The sequence below is a fragment of the Mirounga leonina genome, unplaced genomic scaffold (genome assembly GCF_011800145.1).
Source record: "Mirounga leonina isolate KUSES-001 unplaced genomic scaffold, KU_Mleo_1.0 Mir_151, whole genome shotgun sequence".
In the NCBI taxonomy this organism is placed as follows: domain Eukaryota; kingdom Metazoa; phylum Chordata; class Mammalia; order Carnivora; family Phocidae; genus Mirounga; species Mirounga leonina.
In genome coordinates, this window is record NW_023270377.1 from 20,963,608 (window position 1) to 20,982,665 (window position 19,058).

Consider the following 19,058-nt stretch of genomic DNA (forward strand, 5'->3'; position numbering starts at 1 on the left):
CGGAAGAAATTGGAATGCAGTTTAAAGAATTTGGAAGGTGGCCTTGGTTAAGTGCTAGTGGACACTTAATTAAACTACTGAATATCCTCTGGCAGCTCAGGTGTGAATGGGTGAGTCTGGGTCCTCTCTTATTGCCATTTATCTGTAGATCAGAGCCAGTTTCCGGGGCATGCAACCTGCACAGCTTCCCCAAGCTCTGTCCTTAGAAGACCCCATGCCTGGTGTAATGCTCTGCTGTCACCCTGCTGAAATTCCTTACTTAGGAACAAAGAGACCTGCATTATTTTATTATACTGGGTCCTGAGAATTAGATAGCCGGTCCTGCTGCACAAAGATTCTATAAACTTGAGTTAGCAAGAGAAGGATGCTGTATGAATGACCGACAGTCCAACACACAGAAGACAGCTTAGGAGGAATTCAATGAAAACCTATATACTTCAAAAAGTTCATAGTAGTATCAGCCTGTCTTGTTTCTTTACAGTTTCATTGTCCCCTCAGAAACCTTTATCCAAGGACTTGAGCTATCACGGTGCATTTATTTGTCATCTTTGTAGCTGACAAAGATGACAAATGACAAGTGACAAAAATCATCATTGATATCCAAAGTCCCAAAAGTCTGTTAGCAGGGCAAGTTTTTCTTTGGCGGCTCTCCGGAACCACGCACCCACCCCACTAAGCATTTTAAAAGATTTTAATTTCACTTGGTAGGGCACTCTTTGTAATGCAGAAATCATAGTACTCAAGGGAACTGTAAAGTCAGCATCTTTAAAAAAATGAAAGTCACACCCTGGGGATTTACAAGTCTCTAAAGTCTGAAGGCTGTAGTGGGACTCTATTGTAGACATTACAGACACACCACCAGCACTTGTACTATATTTCTGTATACTACATGGTTCACGGGAAATGTCCTTCAATACAATAAGACATACCATTTGCGATGACTTGAGTTCCTTATATGTGAGATTTTATCACTGAAGGACTATTACCACCTCTTACATTTAAATCTTAAAGACGTTTACAATGCAGTAGTTTGGAGTTAAATCTACATCTTTACTCTTCTGTCACAAGATATAAGGTTGGACTAACCTATTTTAGACTGCAGTGAAAGGGCACATGGCACAGCTAAACTCACTCACTGGGTCATGAGTATATTTCAAGCAAATTATAAATCATGCTTAATATCATCATTTGCATGTTATGTTTGCAAACCTAAAACTGTCCCAGAGAGAAGAAAATCCATTAAGACTATCCTGGAAGTGTGTTAGTTTAATTAAAACTAGAACCAGATTTATTTGGGAAAAAGTAGATTTCAGAAGTAATTTCATCAAATCCATAAACAGGCCTTGGATTTGGGTTTGGCGGTGGTTGTCTTGGGACAGACATTTCCCATCTGCTCCGGTAGGAAAAGTGCTTTCATGGTTTCCTTGATCACAAACTGCAATCTTTATTGTTAATTTTAACTCCTGCAAGTTGAGGGAAACTTCTATGCCCAATACCGTGTCAGAGATTTTACGTATACATTTTAATTCCTATGATATTCTGAAGAACGCTTATCCATTCAAGCCCCTGTCCCACACCTCTGCTTGGAGTATATAATTGGACCTCAGTCATGCCACCTCCCTGTTCTCGTTTTCACATCTCTCCACTTTCCATTCTCCAGTCACCTCAGCACATCTCAAGAGTGATGCCTGCAGGAACCACACTGCCACTTCTCTGACTTGTCAAGTGTTGCCCTGTCTGGAGAGCCCCCCTCTCCTCCTCTTACGTATCCAAGGTCTTCTCTTTGGGCACTTGGTTTGTCTTTCTTCTTCCATGAATACTGTTCACATTTATATTCTTACTATGAATTCCTTGTGTAGCACTTCCCTGGGAGAAGAGTGAGAGCATGGCAGGTGGAATATACTTTTGAAACAAGGAAAAGAGCTAGAAGTGTGTCGCAGGTAAGGGGGAGGAATGGGCTGGTGTGCCTGGATTATAAAGTGGAGGTTGAGGGGCACCTGGGTGGCTCAGTTAGATAAGCTTAAGTGTCCAACTCTTGATTTTGGCTCAGGTCTGGATCTCAGGGTTGTGAGATCAAGCCCTGCATCTGGCTCTGCACTCAGCCAGGAGTCTGTTTCTCCTTCTCCTTCACCCTCTACCCTTCCCCCCCCCACACACTCACACACTCTCTCTAAATAAATAAGTAAATAAATCTTAAAAAAAAAAGTGGTGGTTGAGAAATGGGGGCAGAGCAAGCTAAAAGAAGTGTTAGAATCAGATTATTAAGGCTGGAGAGTATAATTCTTCTTATAGGCAGTAGTAGCCAGTGAAAGACTTATAGTATGGGAGGGACCTGATCAGATTTGTGCTTCAGACATATCACTCTGGTGGCAGTAGGTAGAGGATGGATTGGATGGTGAACAAAGAGAAGAAGTATATATCACAAAAGGATATCAGCTAAGTCAAGAGTTTTAGTAAGACATAGCAGGGGAAATGGCCATGTGAAGTAGGGGATCTGGAGAAAGAACATTCCAAGCAGAAGGAACAGCAGTACAAATGCTTCAGGGTAGAAAAATGCCTGCCATATTGAAAGAATGCTAAGGAATCCAGTATGACTGGGTCATTGAGAAGGAAAGGGAGAGTGGCGGGAGAGGAAGACAGGGAGATTGAATGGTCAGGGCCAAAGTAGGCAGGACCGTATGAATCTCCATAAGGATTTTGGATTTTGCTTCTATGTGTTTGAGGAAGCCACTGGAGGGTTTTGGGAAATGGACTGAGATGTTTAAAGTTTTGGACGCATCACTGTCACTGCTGCATAGACAATTAGCTACAGGCAGAGTAAGCAGGGACACAGGGCTATTGCAGTATTCCAAATGGAACATCGGGACTGGTGGCTTGGACAAGGGTATAGTGGTGGAGGTCACAGGAAGAACTAAGTGACAGGGTTTGCTGACGTGTTGGCTACGGAGTGTAGAAGAGAAGGAGGAATCAAGGATGACCTCAAGAGTGAGCAATTTTCATTGGCAGTAGAGAAGGCTCTGAAGAAAACACAGAAAGCAATGTGACAGCAACACATGAGATGTAACTTGTACTAATGGATGTTCAGTAACTGCCAGGTAATTGAATAAATGAGAGCTACGTGCTGGTCATCATCTCTAGCTAATCGTAAGACTATGCCCCACACTACTGAAGGAATGATGAATCTTTCTTTCTTCAGTAATGGTCACAGCACCCACTTTTCCCTGCCTCAAATTCCCTGGGCATCATGTATCTTTTGATCCTTGAAAGAGCAGGGCCAAACCCCCTCTCCTCACTGACTTGTGCAGAATCGGGATGATTTACTCCAATTTGCCGTATCTAGGATTGGGCTTTGAAATATTATTTCCTTCTGGAGTGCCCTATATTCTAACCAGAATAAGCCATGTTGTCAAGCTGTTTTTAACCTTAATTTTCTTAAAATAAGTGGGTACAAATGTGGTTTTAAAAGGACTGGTCATGTTTTAGTTTTATATTAAGTCACACACATGGATTTCAGTGAAAAATGGTTTCCTCAAAATTATAGAAAGAGCCTTTGTTACAAGTTTAAATTGGAACTTTTTTTTTCACCAGCAGATGAGAGCTCTGTGTTGCAGCCAGTACCCAGCTGTGCAAGTTTTCAACAGCTGGAATTATGATAAACTTCATTCTATGAAAATGAGCTCATTACTCCTTAGTTTGTGCTGATGCTTAATGAATCCATAAAGTGCTTCTTCGAGGAGAATTCCATGAAAGTGCATAAAGAATGTTTAAAACAAAATTTTAGATCTGGCAATATTAAAATGAGAGTATCTTTTTGCTCTCCCTCAATTTTGAAGTCAGGTCTCAAAGCTGGGCAAATGAAAAATGTTAGTATGTGTATGCTAAGGAAATAGCTACATTTAGTATATTAAATATGCAACATTGAAATTAATGTTTTAACCAATATTATATTATAAGCCAATATTAAAATAATAAAAGAAATCATGAAGCTCAATAATAGTAGTTATATTTTTATCATAGCAGTTATACTTTTAAGCTCGCCAGACACTATGTGATACATTACCTCATCCTTTAAAACATGCATCTTAAATCATGTAGAAAAATGAAAAACTAATACAATTAGTTTTAGGGATTCTTTGCTTTCATTCTGATGCTAATATTTCTGTGATATGATCACATCCCATCCTTAGAGTTGATTTCATTAGGTCTTTAGATTAAGTTTCTGAGAACTTAAATTTTAATAAAGTAACTTAAATATGTAAAGCTACTGGAAGAAAAAAAAAAAAGCCCTGGTATTAAAAATGAATTAGAAGCAGGAACAAAGAGTAAAGATCAATTTTTGGTCTGAATTTAAGTATGTCTCAATATTTTTGGATGAACATTTGAGTAATTTAGGAAATAAGAGGGAATAAAAGAGTAAACTTACTAGGTCCTACAATTTAAAACTACCACTTCTTAGTCAAAACATTTTCAATGTTCCATTTTTATATTCCTTTGATGTGAATTCCAAAAAGCCTCACTGGAGAGACAGAGGACAGTGGGCCCATAATTAAAATAATAATGGCTGTGAAATTCAACCTCTAGAGTATTTTTAGTGTGAACTTCCCTCTGTGAAAATTGTAGAAAATCACAAATAACTCAGTTGGATTTTGACCAGCTGGGATTGTTCTAATCAGCACAAACTGATACCTTCGACCAAAGTCCAAAGTGTCCATTCACTATTAAATCACTGAATGCAGATCTATTCACTTGAGGATGTAACCTTTAAATGAATGCACTTTTGTAAATGCCACTTAAGAAGATCCTTCTAAAAGCCACAGTAAGATGCCACACTGGTCTTCTTGTTAGATTTTCCCAAAGCTGATTTCCTCAGAGGGAAGGGAAGAGTGCTGTCTGGCATCAAAACCAAAGAAATTCCTGGGGTTTTAATCCCAAACTCTACCTCTGACCACATTCAACCTGTAAATTTCCTCTGTGCAAGATTTCACAACGTGGAATAATGTCTTCACTTGTGTGTGCCTCGCAGAGTATAAAGTCCCTCTGTAACAGGATAAGGCCTTAGGATATGTGAAGGAAGGAGATTCTTAAACAATTTTGAGCCCCGCGACCAGTTGGCCAACCCCATCCCTGAGAAAAGATGTTATTAATATTATGGCTTAGATTTAGTTAACATGTTACAGAAGTGACTCTTACTCTGGAATATTTTGTTCTGATTCCGGTACCTGGATGCTATGTGATTCAAAGAAAGAGCCTTATTATTACCTTATTTTATTCTTGATTTATTAAAACATCAGACCTGCTTTTTGTGAGGTAAACTAAAATTTAGACACCTTTAGAGCAAGAGGCCATAAGAACACTGAGTCATAAGGGCAATACTCACTGTTGTTATGTTGCCTATAATGGTAACTGCCAGATCCTCAGGGGAGGTGGGAGAAATTCTCAGACACAGAAAGCCTTTACAGCATTACCTGTACTAATTTAGATTACGATAACGCAGCAGGAATGTCTTGCTCACGACCACCTGCTGACATTGTTAGCTTGCTAATCAAACAATATCTTTTATCTGGCTTGCATGCAGACATTTAGAGAAAAAATTACAGAAAAATCCATTAGTGTTTGGTCTAAAAGAAATCTTTCTATTTGGAATGTGAAACATACTCATTTTTCAAAATACTGTATATTATTTGTGCCATCTCCTCTGAGAACTTGGAATCCTAAATCAGCTTGGAAAGATGTCCAGAGACATAGAATTCTTGCTAATGGTTTGAGGTTCTCACCTTTATTCCCTGAACTTGTTTTGTAAACTATCCTGATGTGTGAAATGTACAGGATACGGGGAAGAAACCCACAACTCCATTCCAAAAACAAGATTCAATCCCTTCATTAATAAACAGTAATTATTAATTAAACCTATCTTTACTGGGAAGTCATCATATGCCATCAACTTTACTAGGCATTTAAAATATAGATTTGAATCAAACACAATCACAGCTGTCATGGAGCTTAGGGTTTAATGGGAGATGACATATAATAACTAATTAATTATTAGCATGATATATGTCATGATGGAGACAGACAAGGGCTGTGGGACAGTGCAGTGGGCTAGGAGACTTAAACTAGCAGAAAAAGCCCTAAGTGAGGGCTGAAGTTCAAATTAATCAGGGGAAAGTGTTGATAAAGAGATATGGGGGAGAGAGGGTGTAGGATGATGCCAGAAGCATAGGAAGGGGCTGTGGGGAGCCATAGAAGGGATTTAAGGGTTTACATATGCATATACATATGTATATATATCATATATAATTATATATTAATATACACATACATATGTATATATCATATATAATTATGTATAAATATACACATTAATATATAAATATATATTCTAGAATATATATGTATATATATTATAGATCACACAGCAAGGGAAAATACAGGTAAGGGGGATGAAGTTAATTAGATATGGAGTGTCATTGAGACCACTGAAAAGTCTCAGTGAGAGATGCTCCTGGCTTAGTCTAGGTGCATAAAATTCCACCCCAAGATGGTTGGAAACCCTTGATTTTTCTCTGAGATAAATGAGAGATTGGGGACACTGAATAGAGGTGAGACAATAAGGAAACGGAAATACCCACCTGTAAGCAAATTCCCAACAACAGGAAGTTGAGGTATTAAGAATAAAATTTGCCTCTTCTTCAGTTTTGGCTCAAGTTGGCACTGTTATTAACTGCCCTCCTGAAATAAGAGGAACTTGCTATCTTGACAAAAATTGCAGCCAACATTTTTGATTAAAGAAAGCAGCATTTATTTTGATTGAACAACTTTTTGTTTTATTTCAGTCTTGTCTTTCATCCGACTCCTGTCAGAACCTTTCTTTTGCAAGAAGCCTTGAATATTACAGGAGGCAACATCTGTAATTTGAAACAAAGTGGTCTAGTTTGGGCTAGTAATTACTTCTGAGTGGCTCTCCAAAAGAGGGATGCCTCTATAATAAATGCTCCTTCCCTGCCCAGCTCTCACCCAGCCAGCATCAATCCAATATCTCCTAATGCCACTTCCAACCTATGTTTAAATCAAAGCTATGGGTAATCAAAATGATTCATAGATATGAAGCGAATCCACTAGAATACAAATTCTGTAAGGGATGTTTTTTTATGTTTTTTTTCTCTCCCCACTGTGTGCTCCAGAACCTAGATACTCAACAAATAGTCATTGAAATAATGAGAAAACAAATGTTGACTAAGAAATGTTGACATAATTTCAAAGATTTCATCTTTTGCCCAACAGCCAGGGCTTACTGAACTAAGAAGGTACATTCTTTTTACCTTGGTATTTAGACCCTCCTTAGCATAGTCCCATTTTGTATGTTTCTACTCTAGTCAACCTATACTATTCCTGACTCTCCTCCTACAAAATAGTTGCGGGTTTGTGTTTGTATACCTTTTCTTATTTTGTTCCCTCAGCATGGACTTGTGCTTTTTGCCTCACACCTGTCACTCCCTGTTCTACCACCAATATGCTCTCTACCCTTTCAGGACCAGCTCAAAGACCAGCTCTTTCAGGAAGCTTTCCCGAGGAGTGTCTCAGCATATCTAGATATACTCACTCCTCCTCTTAAAAACTTAAGGTACTTTGTCTCTCCCTGTGTCTCCTTGAGTCTGCCTTTCCTTAAAATAATTTATGTACTTATTCTATCCTATTGTATAATTCAGTATTTGCTGAGGAAAACCAAACCACTCCAGGTATTTCCAATAGAGGGAATTTAATAGAGGGGGTTTATTAGGTACATGACGAAAGGACTTTTAAAAAGGAGAGTATGATTCTGTGCAAAGATAAAAATAAGAATTTAGACATGAAGTGTTATTTAAACTTCACCTCTTTCTGCATGTCCACTAACCATCAAAATAATTTAAAAATATACAAAGCCTATTATTTACAGTAAAATGTCATTATGAATTTGGCACTCCACTTCTGCTAGTCCTGGCTTTCTCTTTGTCTTCTGAGACTCTCCTAGGTCGTTTGATTCACCAAAACAGAGGTTCTAGATTTTGTTTGGGGCTTGAAATCCTGTGAAAATCTGATGAAACTGTCAATTCTCCGCTGGGCATGGGGTGGGGAGGAGGATATACATTAGCATGTGTACTTTGTGGTGTACACAGTATCTGAGTGTTTGCATAGCCCAAAGCCTGCCCATAGTCTCCTACTTCACAGGCAGCTGGAAGTCTTGATATTCTCCTTCCAATTAAATGACATTTAGAAAACAGCACACAGCATATACCTGATGAGCTACCCTGGTTTCCTGAGTGCGGACACCTCTAAGTAACCCAAACAGGTGACCATAGTTTGAAAAGACATGGTCTAAGCCTCAATAGGTTCTCAACTGGGGTCACTTTGCCTCTCAAAAGACATTAGACTATGTCTGGAGGCATTTTTCATTTTCATGACAGGTACGGGCGTGCTGCCGGCATCTAGCTGGGAAAGTCTTCAGAGTTGCTATATATCCTACAGTGCATAGGACAGCCCCCATGACAAAGAACTACCCAGTCCTAAAGGTTAGTCGTGTTGTGGCTGAGAAGCCCTATTTTAGAGCAAGGGCGATTATATGCTTCTACTGGGTTCAAAAAGATCATAATAGTTTACAATGCAAGATATACCTTCCATTCCTCTAAGAAGCTATTATGTGCCCCCCAAATAGGCACTTACATATTGTCTACATACTTAATGAATCAGATTTCACCTGTCTCTGAGTTCTAAGATTCTTATTCTTTCATGTCAACTCTGCCACTGTACTTTTGTGTCTTGTCTACAGCTCATTCATCTGTGAACAATGAATTTCTAGTATGCCTAAAGAAAATCCACTCTTCAGTTCAAGAAGGCAGGCGTTCAGGAAAACATATACCAAATAACATAAAAAGATATACCCCAAATCTTAACTATACAAAGATTAAGAATATGAACTCAAAGTACCCCAGAGTACCCAAGTACAAGTCTACTTTGTTCTTTTTCCCAGACAGGTATGTGTCTAAAGCCCCAGACTAAATACTCCCAGACCTCAAGCCACACTCCTGTAATTCCACATCATTGGTAATGAGTTTCTAAAGCTGTTTCAAGGTAGGGCCCTTAGGCAAACTGGACCCAGGAAACCTATTTTGGCATTCTATTTTGGAACAGGTTTATACTTCAGGTTTATACTTCAGGTCTAGGCTGATCCTAGGAGTAGTTTTTCTGCTGGTGGTATATGTGATGCACACACCTACTGAATCAGGCCCCATGTTGGCCCTGTCAGGTGGAGAACCACAGTTCTAGAGAGTATAACCTCCCATGTGGGATCTTGTCCAGAAAAGAGCCTGGACTGCAATAGAGCTTCTCTTCTAGGGAAGGCCAATGGACAAGATTCCATCCATATTCTATTAGCACTCTTATACTTTGGTTATGCCTTGGAGACCTCAGAAATTCTCGAGTTTCCAGGCAGGTACCTGCAAACCCAGGCTCCCAGGTAGATCTAGTATCAGACCAACTACTAAGGACCCATGCTTTTGACTTACTCCAGCTACAGGACCCTGGCCCACCCCAGCACCAGACCACCTGAGACCCAGGTTACAAGCAGACTCTTACTACCCTAGGCTCCTGGCTCACCCTTGTGCCAGGTCAGCCTCATACTGATGCCTGCAATACCAGGCTCTGAGCAGGTCCCAGCACCAGATTGTTTCCCATGGCCCCAGGTGCTGGGCCCTGTGGACCCAAGGTCCAGGTTGGCACAGGTGGACCCCGGTCCAAGAGCCATCACTACAGACTCAAGCGCCAGGCCCACCCTTGTAACCCAGGGTCCAGGCCAGCCCACCCCTACTCCCAGTCCATGGGTTGTGGAATGAAGCCCACATCCTTTAGCTTAGCACTACCTAAAACCCTGACATCTGGCCTCCATATACCTTTTCTAACTTTACTTCCCTATTCCTCTTCCAATACCATGTGCTCCTATTTTTTTAAGTTTCTAGCTCTGTGTTTTTAATAATGTTTCCTCCTTCATCTGAAATGCCCAACTCTAAATATCTTAAATGCACTTATTTTTGAAATGCCCCCTCTTTCATGAAGCCTGACTTTATCACACAGTCAAAGATACTCTTCTTTTAGAATATCCTCTGAACTTGCTGTCCACTAAAAGTACTTTTCATCTCCTTCCTTCCTGCATCGTAACTGTACATGTCCTTTATGGCTGATCCATTTTGGTGACCCCCCCAAAGCCTGTCAGCTTGGTGCTTTTTACAAAGTGGATGTCCCCCTCGTTTTGGTGGAATGAAGTCTGCAAGTAAAATGTTTCTGCAAGCCTGGTGCTCTGCATCTACAATGTCTTCAGATTTATCTGCCAAGGTAAGTACTTTTTGGTAGTTGGGATTTGAAAGAATAAAATGTTATGATAACTGAAAATCAAGCTGGAAACTATCATGAAGAATGTTGCATGTTGTGTGGGCAGCAGGGAAGTTCTCTCACATAACCCACTGTTACTGGTTTGCATCAACTTGGATAGGCTATTATTCAATCAATTACCCAATCGAACACTAATCTGAGTGTTGCTGTGAATGTATGTCACAGATGTGATTGATGTTTGTAATCAATCCACGTTCGAGATATCTTCAATAATCTAGGTAGGCCTGATTCAATCAACTGCAAGGTCTTAAGATCAGGACTGAGGCTCCCCTGAAGAAGAAATTCCACTCCTGGAGAGGAACACAGCTACAGCTCAGGCCTGCCCTTCCTGATGGCCACCCTGTGGTTGGGCGACTTGCCTGGCCAGCCTCCACAATCCTATATAATCGAATTCTTTGTAATCAATCAGTCAATCCTTCCTACTGGTTCTGTTTCTGTGATGGAACCCTGACTGATCACCCATTATGAAGCATTTTACCCCAAGATTTTAAAGGATAGTTGGTGATTTTAGATGTATGCATGCATGTGTATATACATATTTCACAGATATATATGTATATACATATATGCATACACACAGTACAGATTAAAACAACGTGAGATACCTATTTTGCCTAACAAATAAGCAAGTTTGAAAATTTATAATAATGCTCAATGTCATTGAGAATACTATGAGTTAGACCGTATTTGACTGTTAATAAGAATGTAAATTGATGCAGCCTTTCTGAAAAGCAATTTGGCCTAAAAAAAAAAAAGTCCCAGGCTCTTTCATCTAACAATCTCTTATGCACACAAAGATTGGTGGACAGGTATTTGCAGTTCAGTGTTACTTATAATGAAGAAAATTTACAAGTCACTTAAATGTCAAATGATAACGATATGGCTTTATCCTTATAATGGACTGTAATGCAGATATTAAAATAGTCTTTTTTTTTTTAAGATTTTATTTATTTATTTGAGAGAGAGAGAATGAGAGAGAGAGAGAGAGCACATGAGAGGGGGGAGGGTCAGAGGGAGAAGCAGACTCCCCACTGAGCAGGGAGCCCAATGCGGGACTCGATCACGGGACTCCGGGATCATGACCTGAGCCGAAGGCAGTCGCTTAACCAACTGAGCCACCCAGGCGCCCCAGATATTAAAATAGTCTTGAAGAAAATTTAGTGATGTGAGAAAATGCTCAGGATAGAATATTCAGTGAGTGGACTCTAAAAGTATATATTGTATCATCCAGGATTTGACCAGACAAGCAGGACCTGTATCAGGTATGTATGAAGAGATTTATTACAAGGATTGGCTGACGTGATTGTTAAGTCTGAAATCCACAGGGCAGGCTGTCAGGAAGGGGTAATTACAGGCACACTGGATCCCACGGACTGATGGGACTGATGCTGTTGTTCGCAGGCAGGGTCTTCCAGGATCTCTCTTTTGAAAGCCTACTTGTAAGGCCTTTCAACTGATTAAATCAGGCCACCCAGATAATTCAGAGTGATCTATCCTTAAAATTAGAGACTTTCGTTTCCACTCAGAGCACATCTTAGTGCTCGATTGCCTCAGTGGGGACGGTAGCCTAGCCAAGTTGACACATGAAAATCCATCACATACATACAATTGACCTGTTTTGTAAGAAGTAAATATAAAAATAAAAACAAACATATAAAACAAGGCTGAAGAGAAATACCCAAACATGGTGAAAATGTTTCTTTCTGTATAGTAGTAAGTTTATAGAAGATGTGATTGTTTCTTATATCATCCTGCCTGTCTCAAAAATTTTAAATAAATATGTACAATATTGCCATTTGAGTTGGAAAAATAGAAGTTTTTTAAAAATGTTAACCCATTAAATGCTCAAGGGCATAAAAGCAAATAAAGAATAAATTGTCACTTATTTAATCAATACCTTTTATTATAAAAGCTGCTATTATCCAAGTAAGGGATTTCATCAAAAAGCATCATTCATCATCTTATGGGCAACGAATCTTAAAACTTGGAAAGCCTTGCTTGACACAGGACAGGCCTGCAGAAGGTCTTACAGAAAGGGACATGGGAGAGTCTAGGACTCAACTGGTTTCCCCTGAAAGGAGACATCTCTCACGTGGTCTCTTACTGACTCAGGAGATGGGAACTTTCCAGGTGATTTGGTTTTCAGTCGCTTAACTATTGATATCTTGATGAAATCTAGTGTAGTACATCAGTATTATCCTGTGTGTTGTGAGTGTAATGAATAAGAAGAGGAAAATAGATTTTCTCTAATGTAAACAAAATATTTTTCTCATAATATAATTACTGTCATGCAAGCCAGTTTCAATTTCTCAATGAATTCAAGATTACAAAAAGTCACAGCTGGAAGAGATTTTAGACCAACTCCCTCTTTTGACAGAGGAGAAAGCCAAGGGTATGAGGAGTGAGGTGATGTGCTCAAGGTCACCCCATTGAGTTGGGACAAAGACAGGACTGTCATCCAAACCTCCTGTGTGATTTTACTAGGTCACCCTGCCTTCTTACTATGACTTGTTTGGGTCAGAAAAATCATTAACCTTCATGAAAGCATAATAGTAACAAGAAAAAATACTGTTGAACCTAATAATTTTCCTTAATTGTGGTTATTTACTTTATGTAATTGTATTCATTGTATTCAAAACTGTGCTGTCCAACATTGTAGCCACCAACCACATGTGGCTAATGTGCACTTGGAATGTCTCTAGCATGACTGAGGAATTAAATTGTTTAAATTTAATTTTCCTTAATTTAAATTTAAATTTACAAACTTACACTTGATCAAATTATTATAATTAAATGAACATAATACATAATAAATTAAATACATTAAAATGATTTAAAGTTAAGTTTGGAACAATGTGGATATATGAATCTACTTTTGTAACAGTAATTCTGTGAAATCTAAGTGAAAATCGAGTATTTCCAGTGAAAATTGGTATGGACTGCAAGTATAAGATACACACAGGATTTCAAAGCCTTAGTAAGTACAGAGTAAGAGAACATAAAATACCTCATTAATAACTTTTTTATTGATTACATGATGAAATGATATTTTGGATGGGTTGGGTTAAATAAATGTTACCAAAAATAAGTTCACCTGTTTCCTTTTTACTTTTCTCCATGTGGCTACTAGAAAATTTTTAATTACATAAAATGATCCCCATTATATTTCTATTGGAGAGAGCTAATATAGAACCTCAATTTTTTTCAAATTTGTAATAAAGTTTGTCTAAATGTCTCTCTTGTACTTTTAATTACATTGGGGCACTTCTGCTGCCACTCGTTCTGGATCCTTCTTTGTTAGTTTCTGAAACATATCAATCAGAGGTGAACACCTGCAATTTGGAATGTTGGCTTTGTGATGTACTCCTGGTGAAACAGACACGTGTAGGAAATTTTAGGGATTTGAGAGTAAAAAAGTAGTTGAAGGAAATCGTCCTTATCCAGTAGATCTATATTGTTCCCCTGTTATCACACCACCTTGAAATCACTGACATAAATCCTAAAGACATATTTTTAATTAGTGTCTTAACCACAGGTGCTGTTTTATTGATGAAGACGTGGAAGCTCTGAGGCTCCAATAAGACGTTTTCCCTTGAAGAGTATATTCCTTAACACCACCTGACGTTTTCGGTCTGGATAACCATAACAAACTTCAACACTGAACTGATACTAGGTTTCTTAGCATAATTTCATTTTCATAATCTCTTTATCCATGACATTTTAGGCATACGGTATGGCCCTCCTAATTGGCAGACAAATGTTTCTCTTACTGGGCTTTGGTATCGTCAACCTCCATTTCAGGTGCTCTGAAGGATGTCTTGACTGCCTCCCTATTTGGCACTCAGATGTTCTTTGGACATTTGTTACAGGCTAACTTGTGTCCCCCCCCCAAGATCCATTTGTTGAAATCCTAACCCCTAGCACCTCAAATGTGACTGTATTTGAAAATAAGGTCTTCAAAGACATAAATTAAGGAAGAATGGGGTCAGATGAGCGGGTTCTAATCTAGTATGACTGGTGTCATTATAAGAAGACATTAGAACACAGACATGCACACACAGAGGTAAGACTCTAAGAGGACACAGTGAGAAGGCAACAATCCCATCTGCAAGCCAAGGAGAGAGGGAGGTCTCAGAAGAAACCCAACCTACCAAGACCTTGATCTTGGACTTCCAGCTTCCAGAACTGTAAGAAAATGAATTTCTGTTGTTAAAGCCATCCAGTGTGTGGTATTTGTTATGGCCACCTGATCATCTTCTCAATCATCCTTGATTAAGCAGCCCTTCTCTAGACAACCATCAAATGCCATTCTGTTGGATGTTACTCTTATTTGTCCTTGAAAGAAGTGTTCCTCCACTTGCCCTAAGGCATTACCCATGTGTTCCTCAGTTTCCTCCATAGTGATATTCATAAGTGCCACGTAGTCTTTTTAAATTCAGACCATCCAATATATTTCCTCCAAATTTGATGAAAACCTCTCTAGCCAGTTTTTCATGATGGATTAAACAAATAGAAAAGTAACTTAATGTTTATGGATTATGCTTAGAGTTTAACAATCAGCCTTAGGGAATTTGAGAAACAGTGGATGAAGTAGAAGGAGCAAGGCCCATGTGGGATTATTGATCCAGGTTGAAATTTGGCTGTGTACTTATTCCCACAGTGGCCTTGGGGAAGATTACAATCCTCCTGAGTTTTTGTTCCCTCATCTTTAAATTAGAGCTACTAGTTCCTACCTCAAAGGGTTACTGTGAGAATTAAATGAGATAACATATGCCAGGTTCATGGCAAATAGTACCAAATAATAGATATTAATCTCTCTGCCCCTAAGGGAATGAAAGTTCCTTTGAAATATGACTACAGATCCTTTTTAAAAACAACAACAAAAGTGTTTATAGTTAAAGAAGGGGAAGGCAGAACATCTGTTTATGGTGTCCTTTGGTGAAAAGAACATTCATTTGTATTCTAGGGCAATGATTTAGCCCTAATTCTCCAGACACTTGAATGCAGTTAGTTCAAAATGCATCATCATTTAGCCTCTCTGGAAGGGAGGGGGTCCCTGGTGAGCTCTTGGAATAAGGGCCGCAGAGCAACCATTCTCAAATTCTGAGTTCACTTTATCACATGACTGAGTTCTAGAAGACTAGTTTGCTTCTTTCCTTTCCTCTTCATCAAAATAATAATGGTAATGCTTGTTTCACTCAGAAGAAAACTTATGCTTAAGAAATTACTTATGGGAAGTTCCAAATATTATACCTAGAATTTACTCATATTGGACACTTACTACACACACTTGCATCTACCTACCGATGAGATGTACCTATTGCAATGGGAAACTTTCCACTTTTGTATTAATTCAATTCCACAGACACATGGGCACCGGCTGTAGGCAAGTTTCTCTCATGCTTCTGAGCAGAGAGGAGACAAACAAATAAACTGGACCCAGTCCTTGCTCTCAAGTCCTGGCCACGATACCACTATTAAAAATGGAATTTGAACTCAACACCTCACATGATTTTGAAGTGAACACTAAATGGAGTATAACAGTCACTTGTCCCTCACACCTCTTCTCTAGGTAACTGCTACTGACAAGACTGCTTAGTCCCCTCAGTTTCATTGTTCTTGGGAACCTGTCCAGGCTGTGGGGATAATCTCTTGTTAAACTGTGTCTCCTCTCTTGGCGCTGTGCTCCCTGCTGGTGGGACAAAGCCTAGATGTCCAACCCTCCTTGCTATGCTGCTAAGATGAAGGCATCTGCTTTAAATCCATACACTCTTCATAAAAGAGAATAAATTAGTCTATCCAGTGTTTTAAACAATAACATATCAGCAAGGTGATATTCCACCAACACAAATAACAGGAACATCAAGTTCATTTATATATTTTTCCACCAACTTTTCCAAGATTCAAAGGAAACATGACCCCTAAAAGCACAATACAATTAGAATATAATCCTGTTAAGTGTCAATATTTTACATTTCCTCCCTAAAGGCATTAGACCAGAAATAAAATATTTTTATAAGAAACGCCTCTTAAAGGTATTAACTAGGTGTTACGGTGATGTAGAGATACCCAAAAGGATTACTGTACTTGAGTTGGTGAGAATGACTTTGGATACTGTATTGGTAGCGTGCTAGGGCTGCCATAACAAAATATTGCAGGCTGGGTGGCTTAGAGAACAGAAATTTATGATCTCACTATTCTGTAGGCCGGAAGTCCCAGATCAAAGTGTGAGCAGGATGGGTTTCTTCTGAGGACTCTCTTCTTGACTTGTAGCCGCTTTCTCTCTATGTCTTTGTGTGGTCACCTCTAGCTCTGTGTGTGTGTCCTAACGTCCCCTTCACATAGGGACACCAGTCATATGAGATTAGGGTCCATGCATTTGACCTTGTTTAATCTTAATTACATCCCCTTAATTATATCCCCAAATATAGTCACAATCCCAGGTACTTGGGGTTATGACTGTAACATGGATTTTGCGGGAACACAATTTAGTCCATAAGAAGTGCTCAGGGCAGATCTTTGGACTCACCTTATCAGTGAGGACACTGTGGATCTGACCTTCTGGGCCATCTTCATCCCTGTTCAACACTCATTCAGATTGACCATGCGGGGTGGCAGTGTGGGGATGACTACATTCTGGGCATTTGGGTGATATGGGCAGAACCCAAATCAGATTGTGGTTCTTCCCCTTCCCCCCACTACCTGTATTCCTTCCTTAGCCAAAGTAGGTGTTTCACAAGGCAACTGAAGGGTCTCTATAAAGAAGGAACAGGTGAAGCTAGAAGAAGAACAAGGTTTGCTTTGATAATACACATCAATGGCCACTGCATTCTAGAGAATAGAGAATAGAGACCAAAAGAAAAATGTGAAACCTCTCCATGTACACTTTTGTCATTCAACAATTTAAGAGAATTTGGAAACCCTGGATTAGAATGTAGACTTCCCTGTTGCATGATAGAAAAATGGCATGCCAGGCAGGGACAGGGCCTCTTTCCTTCTTGTCTCTATCTGCCTGCCCTGAAACTCATCCCTCCTAGGATCCAGTATGGACCTGAGAGCCCATCCGGTCCCACCTGCTGAATCCTGTAGGTGAAGAAGCAGACACTTCTAGAGAAGGAGCTTCCCAAAGTCATAAACGTGGAGCCAAGTCAAGGCTGCACTTGGCATTTACAACTCCAAGCCAGTGCCCTTCCCACCATATCTTATTGCCTCTTGCTCTGAAATGCTCTGGTCCTGATGACTTTGTTTCTGGGGGTGTTTTGTTGTTAAACTATCAGCATACTGCCCCTATTGCATTGCATCTGTGTATGCATATTTTAATACAGTACAGGATAATTATACATATAGTAATATATAATCTATACTGCCCTCATATTTTATATATATTTTATATATAGACAGTTTAATACATCACATAATACAATAATACAATTGTTTATATTGTGTATATATATATTGCATTAAACATGGTATCACTGTTTTGTCAGGCTCTGCCTGTGTCATGGGCTGCCTCTCAGCCCAGCACCTTCTCCGGCTCCTCATTAACTTCCCACTGCCCACCCCCACCAATCTCTTTTGCTGGATGATCATACAATTTTCTCCCTGTAGCCCTAAGAAAACCATGCCTGGCTTCCTTGTCAAGGCCTTTTTTTGTCCATAATGCGCGGCGCTCTCCTCTTTGCTTTCCTTGTTTCTCCAGGTTCTACAGATGACTTGGTTCCTAACTGATTGCCTGTATTGAACACCCCAGCTTCCCCTGAATTCAGGCATGCTCTCCTAGTATTTCTATATTCCCTTAGGCTTCTGACCTGCACTTTCCCTGAGGCTCTCTCTTCCTGTATGCACTGCCTTAGAATCTTGCCGTGATACAGAAGTCTTATTTGAGGCAATTTTATAATAAATCGCCTTAGCACATAAGAGAAATTCAAGGAATTCTGGCTGAAGACATTTCTCCTTCATGTTATTTAATCCTAAATCCCATTTTCCAAGCACAAAATGGATAACAATATACCTTAGTTGTAGTTTTCCATACGTGCTAATTTTATTTCTTCCTTTTTCATTTGAAGCATTATCTCAGTTTCTCCCAACCTAATGGACCCAACCCAGCAATTATCCTCTGGGTCCTCTGTCCTTTGGTTTCATCCAATAACCAAGATCATCAGATCACTGTAGCACACACAGTCACTGCCAACTATAAATGCCTTAATGAATTTGGAAACTCAGCTAGTCTTGTGTTTTACATAGGCATGGTTTCCGTTTAGTAATGCTGAAAGCCTAACTTGGTTTTAGTGCAAGCTATGTTACACCGAAACATCAGAATCATGACACCGATCTCCAGAAGATCTAAACATGAGCATGGATCCAGGCTTACTTCAATCAGCCCTGAAGTGGCAGTCTATCTAATTTTCTCATAAAACCCATACAGAAATTTGTTTTGGTCATTTTTCAAGAACTGAATTTTTGGCACAGAAAAGAAATTCTGTGAATAAGAAATTCAAGTATTTATTAATAACACATCTCACCCAAAACTCTCTTGAAATGCTTTTATGCTTTTCCACCGATCATGAGACATGGCAATATCCAGGCTCAAGCTGAGAGTTAGCAGGTAGAGCACAGAATAAGCATCACTGGCTGGGAGG